Source organism: Pleurodeles waltl, chromosome 10 (genome assembly GCF_031143425.1).
Source record: "Pleurodeles waltl isolate 20211129_DDA chromosome 10, aPleWal1.hap1.20221129, whole genome shotgun sequence".
Taxonomy (NCBI): domain Eukaryota; kingdom Metazoa; phylum Chordata; class Amphibia; order Caudata; family Salamandridae; genus Pleurodeles; species Pleurodeles waltl.
The window spans coordinates 337,769,814-337,777,585 of NC_090449.1; positions in this window are offsets into that span (position 1 = coordinate 337,769,814).

Below are 7,772 nucleotides of genomic sequence, written 5' to 3' on the forward strand. Positions count from 1 at the left end.
AAGTGTACTCCTGTGGTAGTTTAGGAATTAAAGGATGAGAGTCAGAATGTAAAATCTTTGACCTGGATGAACCTGGTTGGTGTCCCAGACGTGTGCTTCAGCTCAGTCAGTATCCTCCCACTTTCTAAGAAGAAATAGCACTAGCTGTAAAATGTAATTATTGCATGTTATTCAATGTGATTTCAGAGTTTCCTAAAACTGCATCATCTTCCAAGAGTAATTTTTAATTGTTGACCCAACTATCACCAGCAAGCGAAAAACCCAAATAGGAGTATCTTGGCATTTCCTTTATTGCTCAGTAGTACCCAATTTCTGCAATCCAGAAACACCAGGCAATAAAAGTCACGAGAATTACCTAGTGCTTTAGAGCCCATAAAATTGGCAGAAATGGCCCTACAGTGGTGTGATGCCTCTTTAGATGGTGATTGTAGATAATATTTCACCCAGACTGATAAGCTTCCAGATCGTTTGTGGAGGTTTTTGCACCTTGTGGCACTCCTGGTTTTCATGTATTTCTGTATTGGGCAACTGACTCATTATGGCATATTCACCTGGTATATTGAACTCTTTATTATCTGACTTTCTATCAAACTGATTACGACTACTATAACTCCTTCACAGAACATGGACATGTTTTTTTTTGCAGACCATAGGCAAGTATTGTTCCCTTGGAATGAGAGTCAGGCTGTAGTCCTGCCTGCCACTCAACCACTGGGTGTTGGCTCAGGAATGTCTGAGAGTTGAAAGTGAAGTTAGCACTTGTTCACTGGCTGCATAGAAAGGTCAGGAATAGAATGGCCAGGAAGTAACAGACAAGTGAGAAAACAAGAAGCCAGGTAGAGGTGTGTAGCTGCCAGACCACTGTGCCATTAGGTATTTAGTGGGGAGTTTTAGAGGAGTAAAGATAAAAATAGTTCCCTAATTTTAGAAGTTGAGTTACAACTCATCCAATGAAAACTATGGTAAGGAAGCAATGCTGCAGGACAGGAAGCCCAGTATTACTGTTAGAACCAAGCAGTGCCAAAGTGCAACTGAAAGTTTCAAGAATCCTTGTGTGCATTGTTGTAGGAGGCTGCCCTTACTTGTAGTGGGTACCTTGTTACTTACACCTTATACCAGGTCCAGTTGTCCCTTATTAGTGAAATGTAGTACTGTTCTAGCAGCTTAGGCTGATAGAGGTAGCTTTAGCAGAGCAGTTTAGGCTGAACTAGGAGACAAGCTCATGCAAAACCACTTATTGTTACACAGTACTTATACACAAGTAAAGACAATACCCAGTGTTGATACAAACTAAAGCTATTTATTTGGGTGACACAGTACCAAAAATATCTTAGTGACAATACTCCTTCTGGAGGTAAGTATTATACACAATATATACACTAGACACCTGTAGGAAGTTGGCTCTGTATGCACTATTTCAAAGTAAGGAATAGTATGCACAGAGTCCAAGGGTTCCCCTTAGAGGTAAGATAGTGGCAAAAAGAGATAATACTAATGCTCTATTTTGTGGTAGTGTGGTCGAGCAGTAGGCTTATCCAAGGAGTAGTGTTAAGCATTTGTTGTACACACACAAGCAATAAATGAGGAACACACACTCAGAGACAATTCCAGGCCAATAGGTTTTTGTATAGAAAAATATATTTTATTAGCTTATTTTAAGAACCACAGGTTCAAATTTTACATGTAATACTTCAAATGAAAGGTATTGCAAGTAGGTACTTTAGGAACTTTGAATAATCAAAATAGCATATACATGTTTCACATAAATCTAATATAGCTATTTTAAAACTAGACACAGTGCCATTTTCACAGTTCCTAGGGGGAGTAAGAGTTTGTTAGTTTTTGCAGGTAAGTAAACCACCTACGGGGTTCAAGTTTGGTTCCAAGATAGCTCACCGTTGGGGGTTCGGAGCAACCCCAAAGTTACCACACCAGCAGCTCAGGGCCGGTCAGGTGCAGAGGTCAAAGTGGTGCCCAAAACGCATAGGCTTCAATGGAGAAGGGGGTGCCCCGGTTCCAGTCTGCCAGCAGGTCAGTACCCGCGTCTTCGGAGGGCAGACCAAGGGGGTTTTGTAGGGCACCGGGGGACACACAAGTCCACACAGAAAGTACACCCTCAGCAGCACGGGGCAGCCGGGTGCAGTGTGCAAACAAGCGTCGGGTTTTCAATAGAAAGCAATGGGAGACCAAGGGGTCTCTTCAGCGATGCAGGCGGGCAAGCGGGGGGCTCCTCGGGGTAGCCACCACCTGGGCAAGGGAGAGGGCCTCCTGGGGGTCACTCCTGCACTGGAGTTCGGATCCTTCAGGTCCTGGGGGCTGCGGGTGCAGAGTCTTTACCAGGCGTCGGGATGTGAGGAACAGGCAGTCGCGGTCAGGGGGAGCCTCGGGATTCCCTCTGCAGGCGTCGCTGTGGGGGCTCAGGGGGGGCAACTCTGGCTACTCACAGTCTCGCAGTCGCCAGGGAGTCCTCCCTGAAGTGATTGTTCTCCACAAGTCGAGCCGGGAGCGTCGGGTGCAGAGTAGCAAGTCTCACGCTTCCGGCGGGAAACGCAAGTTGTTGTGAAGTTGCTCCTTTGTTACAAAGTTGCAGTCTTGGGTGAACAGAGCCGCTGTCCTTGGGAGTTCTTGGTCCTTCTAGATGTAGGGCAGTCCTCTGAGGATTCAGAGGTTGCTGGTCCCTGGGGAAAGCGTTGCTGGAGCAGTGTCTTTAGAAGGGGGGAGATAGGCCGGTAGAGCTGGGGCCAAAGCAGTTGGTGTCTCCGTCTTCTCTGCAGGGTTTTTCAGCTTAGCAGTCCTCTTCTTCTTAGGTTGCAGGAATCTGAGTTCCTAGGTTCTGGCGAGCCCTTAAATACTAAATTTAAGGGCGTGTTTAGGTCTGGGGGGTCAGTAGCCAATGGCTACTAGCCCTGAGGGTGGGTACACCCTCTTTGTGCCTCCTCCCAAGGGGTGGGGGTCACATTCCTATCCCTATTGGGGGAATCCTCCATCTGCAAGATGGAGGATTTCTAAAAGTCAGAGTCACCTCAGCTCAGGACACCTTAGGGGCTGTCCTGACTGGCCAGTGACTCCTCCTTGTTTTTCTCATTATCTCCTCCGGCCTTGCTGCCAAAAGTGGGGCCGTGGCCAGAGGGGGCAGGCAACTCCACTAGCTGGAATGCCCTGGGGTGCTGTAACAAAGGGGGTGAGCCTTTGAGGCTCACCAACAGGTGTTACAGTTCCTGCAGGGGGAGGTGATAAGCATCTCCACCCAGTACAGGCTTTGTTACTAGCCACAGAGTGACAAAGGCACTCTCCCCATGTGGCCAGCAACATGTCTGGAGTGTGGCAGGCTGCTAGAACCAGTCAGCCTTCACGGGTAGTCGGTTAAGGATTCAGGGGGCCCCTGTAAGGTGCCCTCTCGGGTGTATGTTACAATAAAATGTACACTGGCATCAGTGTGCATTTATTGTGCTGAGAAGTTTGATACAAAACTTCCCAGTTTTCAGTGTAACCATTATGGTGCTGTGGAGTTCGTGCATGACAGACTCCCAGACCATATACTCTTATGGCTACCCGGCACTTACAATGTCTAAGGTTTTGCTTAGACACTGTAGGGGCACAGTGCTCATGCACTGGTGCCCTCACCTATGGTATAGTGCACCCTGCCTTAGGGCTGTAAGGCCTGCTAGAGGGGTGACTTACCTATACTGCATAGGCAGTGTGAGGTTGGCATGGCACCCTGAGGGGAGTGCCATGTCGACTTACTCGTTTTGTACTCACCAGCACACACAAGCTGGCAAGCAGTATGTCTGTGCTGAGTGAGGGGTCCCCAGGGTGGCATAAGATATGCTGCATCCCTTAGAGACCTTCCCTGGCATCAGGGCCCTTGGTACCAGGGGTACCAGTTACAAGGGACTTACCTGGATGCCAGGGTGTGCCAATTGTGGAAACAAAAGTACAGGTTAGGGAAAGAACACTGGTGCTGGGGCCTGGTTAGCAGGCCTCAGCACACTTTCAAATCAAAACTTAGCATCAGCAAAGGCAAAAAGTCAGGGGGTAACCATGCCAAGGAGGCATTTCCTTACACAACCCCCCCCCCCCAACCGAAAGAGGATGAGACTAATCTTTCCCAAGAGAGTCTTCATTTTCTAAGTGGAAGAACCTGGAAAGGCCATCTGCATTGGCATGGGCAGTCCCAGGTCTGTGTTCCACTATAAAGTCCATTCCCTGTAGGGAGATGGACCCCCTCAACAGTTTTGGATTTTCACCTTTCATTTGCATCAGCCATCTGAGAGGTCTGTGGTCAGTTTGAACTACAAAGTGAGTACCAAAGAGGTATGGTCTCAGCTTCTTCAGAGGCCAAACCACAGCAAAGTCCTCCCTCTCAATGGCACTCCAACGCTGCTCCCTGGGGAGTAACCTCCTGCTAATGAAAGTAACAGGCTGGTCAAGGCCATCATCATTTGTTTGGGACAAAACTGCCCCTATCCCATGTTCAGAGGCATCTGTCTGCACAATGAACTGCTTGGAGTAATCTGGAGCTTTTAGAACTGGTGCTGTGCACATTGCTTGTGTCAGGGTGTCAAAGGCCTGTTGGCATTCTACAGTCCAGTTTACTTTCTTGGGCATTTTCTTGGAGGTAAGTTCTGTGAGGGCTGTCACTATGGATCCATATCCCTTCACAAATCTCCTGTAGTACCCAGTCAAGCCAAGGAATGCCCTGACTTGAGTCTGGGTTTTTGGAGCTGCCCAGTCCGGAATAGTCTGGATCTTAGGCTGGAGTGGCTGAACTTGGCCTCCACCTACAAGGTGTCCCAAGTAAACCACAGTTCCCTGCCCTATCTGGCATTTGGATGCCTTGATAGAGAGGCCTGCTGATTGCAGAGCCTTCAAAACCTTCTTCAGGTGGACCAGGTGATCCCGCCAGCTGGAGCTAAAGACAGCAATATCGTCTAGATAAGCTGCACTAAAGGACTCCAAGCCAGCAAGGACTTGATTCACCAACCTTTGGAAGGTGGCAGGGGCATTCTTTAAACTAAAGGGCATAACAGTAAACTGATAATGCCCATCAGGTGTGGAGAATGCTGTCTTTTCTTTTGCTCCTGGTGCCATTTTGATTTGCCAGTACCCTGCTGTCAAGTCAAAGGTACTTAAGAATTTGGCAGCACCCAATTTGTCAATCAGTTCATCAGCCCTTGGAATGGGTTGGGCATCTGTCTTGGTGACAGAATTAAGTCCTCTGTAGTCCACACAAAACCTCATCTCTCTCTTTCCATCTTTGGTGTGAGGTTTGGGGACTAAGACCACTGGGCTAGCCCAGGGGCTGTAAGAGTGCTCAGTGACTCCCAATTCCAGCATCTTGTGGATTTCCACTTCGATGCTTTCCTTAACTTGGTCAGACTGTCTGAATATTTTGTTTTTGACAGGCATGCTGTCTCCTGTGTCCACATCATGGGTACACAGGTGTGTCTGACCAGGGGTTAGGGAAAACAGCTCAGCAAACTGTTGCAGGACTTTCCTACACTCAGATTGCTGTTGGCCAGAGAGGGTGTCTGAGTAGATCACTCCATCAACTGAGCCATCTTTAGGGTTTGTGGAGAGGAGATCAGGGAGAGGTTCACTCTCAGCTTCCTGGTCCTCATCTGTTACCATCAACAGATTCACATCAGCCCTGTCATGGAAGAGCTTAAGGCGGTTCACATGGATCACCCTCTTGGGGCTCCTGCTAGTGCCTAGGTCCACCAGGTAGGTGACCTGGCTCTTCTTTTCTAGCACTGGGTAAGGGCCACTCCATCTGTCCTGAAGTGCCCTGGGAGCCACAGGCTCCAAAACCCAGACTTTCTGCCCTAGTTGATATTCAACCATTGCAGCCTTTTGGTCATACCAAAACTTCTGGAGCTGTTGGCTGGCCTCAAGGTTTTTACTTGCCTTTTCCATGTACTCTGCCATCCTTGAACGTAGGCCAAGTACATAGTCCACTATGTCTTGTTTAGGCTCATGAAGAGGTCTCTCCCAGCCTTCTTTCACAAGAGCTAGTGGTCCCCTTACAGGGTGGCCAAACAGAAGTTCAAAGGGTGAGAACCCTACTCCCTTCTGAGGCACCTCTCTGTAAGTGAAAAGCAGACATGGCAAGAGGACATCCCATCTCCTTTTGAGTTTTTCAGGGAGCCCCATGATCATGCCTTTTAATGTCTTGTTGAATCTCTCAACAAGGCCATTAGTTTGTGGATGGTATGGTGTAGTGAATTTGTAAGTCACTCCACACTCATTCCACATGTGTTTCAGGTATGCTGACATGAAGTTGGTACCTCTGTCAGACACCACCTCCTTAGGAAAACCCACTCTGGTAAAAATACCAATGAGGGCCTTGGCTACTGCAGGGGCAGTAGCCGACCTAAGGGAAATTGCTTCAGGGTATCTAGTAGCATGATCCACTACTACTAGTGTGTACATGTTCCCTGAGGCTGTGGGAGGTTCAAGTGGACCCACTATGTCCACACCCACTCTTTCAAAGGGGTCCCCCACCACTGGAGTGGAATGAGGGGGGCCTTTGGGTGTCCACTTGTCTTACCACTGGCTTGACAGGTGGTACAGGAGACACAAAACTCCTTGACCTTCTGGGACATATTGGGCCAATAGAAGTGGTTGACTAGTCTCTCCCACGTCTTGGTTTGTCCCAAATGCCCATCAAGAGGAATATCATGGGCTAAGGTCAGTATGAACTCCCTAAACTCCTGAGGCACTACCACTCTCCTTGTGGCACCAGGTTTGGGATCTCTTGCCTCAGTGTAAAGGAGTCCATCTTCCCAATAGACCCTATGTGTTCCAGTTTTCTTGCCATTGGACTCTTCAGCAGCTTGCTGCCTAAGGCCTTCAAGAGAGGGACAGGTTTCTTGCCCCTTATACAACTGCTCCCTTGAGGGTCCCCTGGGCCTAAGAGCCCAACCTGATAAGGTTCTAACTCCAGAGGCTCAGGTCACTCAGAGGGCAGAAATTCTTCCTGGGAACAGAGGTTCTCTTTTTGATGTTGTGTTGCAGCTGGCTTCCCAGTTGTCTTTCTTTTTCTCTTGGTAGGCTGGGCCCTTTTTCCAGGCTCCAACTCTACTTTTTCACCCTGAGCCTTGCACTGTGCCCTTGTCTTGACACACACCAGTTCAGGGATACCCAGCATGGCTGCATGGGTTTTCAATTCTACCTCAGCCCATGCTGAGGACTCCAGGTCATTTCCAAGCAAACAGTCTACAGGGATATTTGAGGAGACCCCCACCTGTTTCAGTCCATTGACCCCTCCCCACTCTAAAGTTACCATAGCCATGGGATGTACTTTAGTTTGATTGTCAGCGTTGGTGACTGGATAAGTTTGTCCAGCCAGGTATTGACCAGGGGAAACCAGTTTGTCTGTGACCATGGTGACACTGGCACCTGTATCCCTCAGGCCTTCTACACTTGTCCCATTAATTAAGAGCTGCTGCCTGTATTTTTGCATGTTAGGGGGCCAGGCAGCCAGTGTGGCTAAATCCACCCCACCCTCAGAGACTAATGTAGCTTCAGTGTGACACCTGATTTGCTCTGGGCACACTTGATCCCACTTGGAGACTAGCCATTCCAGTGTTAGCTGGAGTGGAGTTAGAAGTGGTACTTTTCTTGGGACAGGCCTTGTCTCCAGTTTGGTGTCCAGGCTGATTACAGCTACGACACCAGGCCTTTTTGGGATCAAAGTTTTTACCCTTGTACCCAAAATTGGATTGTGAAGAGGCTCTGGGCCGACCCTCCTGAGCAGGTTTTTGGGGGCC